This window comes from Amphimedon queenslandica, unplaced genomic scaffold (genome assembly GCF_000090795.2).
Source record: "Amphimedon queenslandica unplaced genomic scaffold, v1.1 AMPQUscaffold_12950, whole genome shotgun sequence".
Classification (NCBI taxonomy): Eukaryota; Metazoa; Porifera; class Demospongiae; order Haplosclerida; family Niphatidae; genus Amphimedon; species Amphimedon queenslandica.
Genome location: NW_003546814.1, coordinates 15,907 through 17,954, shown reverse-complemented (window position 1 = coordinate 17,954; position 2,048 = coordinate 15,907).

Here is a 2,048-nt window from a genome sequence, read left to right as displayed (position 1 = left end):
CTTGAGTATTGCAAAAAATGGTGCAAAATTGATAAATTTGGTTCTCACAGAGAGTGGCTGTATTTCATTGATTCTGGAGGTCAGCTTCAGTTTCAAAAGCTATTACTAGCTTTTATGCCTCACACTTCTGTTCTTATTCTAGTGGTCAATTTATCTAAAAATCTCTCTGATAAATCGTGTACAAAGATGGAATGTCCTGGTAAAACAATTGATTCAGGCAATGATTATTCTCTCAAAGTTGAAGATATGCTAAAACAAATTCTTTCAGCTGTAGCTTCTAATGCACAAAAGGCAACTTCAATAATTGATGACTTTCCTTGGATTGAACGTAAAGGTGGAAAACTGCTTAATGTATTAACAGTTGGCACACACCTTGATAAATATGATAAAAAACAAGAAGAGTCTGAAGTTGAATCTTTGGAAGAAAAAAGAGATGGATTAAGAATGATTTTAAATTCTGTAAGCGAATCTATTCAAATAGTTTATACTTCACCTCCTCCACCTAAAAATCCAATTCATGTAATCGATGGTCGTAAAGCTAAAACTGGTAAATTCAATGATGAAGCTGTAGAAGTAATCGCAAAGTGTTTGAAAGACCAGTCATATGAAATTAAGGTACCTCTACGATGGCATTATTTTGGTGTTATTCTTCGTAAGCAATCAAAGGAAACCAGTGGGATATTGGATTTGTCTTCATGTGAAGAATTTGGTGAAATGCTACAAATGAAACCTCAAGAAGTTCACAATGCCCTAAAGTTTTTCCATATACTGAAAATGTTATTCTATTATGATGATTCACCAACAAAAGACATAGTATTTGTGAAATTGGATGGTCTTATTAGCATTATCAAAGATTTAATGAGTGATGTAATTAATTATCGAAAAATGAAAGGATTAGATAGAGTTGATAGACAACTAGCAACAGTAGGATGCATTTCAATTGAATATTTCAAGTCAACCAATTCTTTTAAAAAGATTTCATCAATATTTAATAATGATGATGACTTTGTGTCAAATATGCTTTTGGGCCTATTTCAACATCTTGACATTGCTGCACAGCTTTCAGAAACAGAATTTTTAATGCCAGCACTTCTTCCTCTCATTGATATATCTGACACTGAGGTAGCTACTCTTGAAACAACACCTTTACTTTTCTACTTTAAAGACAGAGCTGTTCCTATGGGCCTCTTTTGTGCTGTTATAGTGCATCTTCTGTCTGCAGACTCTTGGAGAATAATTACTTCTAGACATGGAAATTATTCCAATTTTTTCATTTTACAGAAAACAATGGAAGTAGAGACTACAATAGAAGCGTGTCAAATTATAAACTTAACTTTAGTAGAACAGCTTGATTGCATTGAAATACATTGTGAAAAAACTGCTGATAGAGTCAGAGTTAAAGATGCTGTAGAGAAATCCATTAAAGATGTAATGAAAAAGAAAAATATTGATGATGAGTTACCAATTCTGGCATTTTATTGTCTGCCACAATGTGGTGATGGAAGAGATCATAAAGTTACAAAAATGGAAGATGGCATTATTTGTGAGGAAACCAACCAGGATTTCCAAACAAATGAAGAATATTGTTCATGGTTTAGAAGTCAGCAAGATAAAAGTGATAATTGTGAGTAAAAAGTATACTGTACTGCTTTAATATATTATGTTTATAGGTACAAAAGTTCTTACCATTGATGACTGGAATGATATAATGGGAATATTAGATGACAAGGACTTTCCAAACCACAAGTGGCATAAAATTGGAGTAAAATTAAATATAAAATATAATCAGTTACAAGACATTAAAAATGAAGACAGTGATTGCTATAATTGTCTGTATAAATGTATTGCAGTGTGGTTGAAAACTGGTAGAGCAACATACAGCAAACTAATTGATGCTGTTAAAGGTACTGGTGAACATGCTGTAGCTGATGCTATAGAAGAACATTTAAGTAGAAAATAATTTTTTATGCTACATAGGAATTTTTTTGTTTTTTTAAAATTAAAGTATAGTCCAAAACTAACTAGGATAATAATTATTTTATTTGATG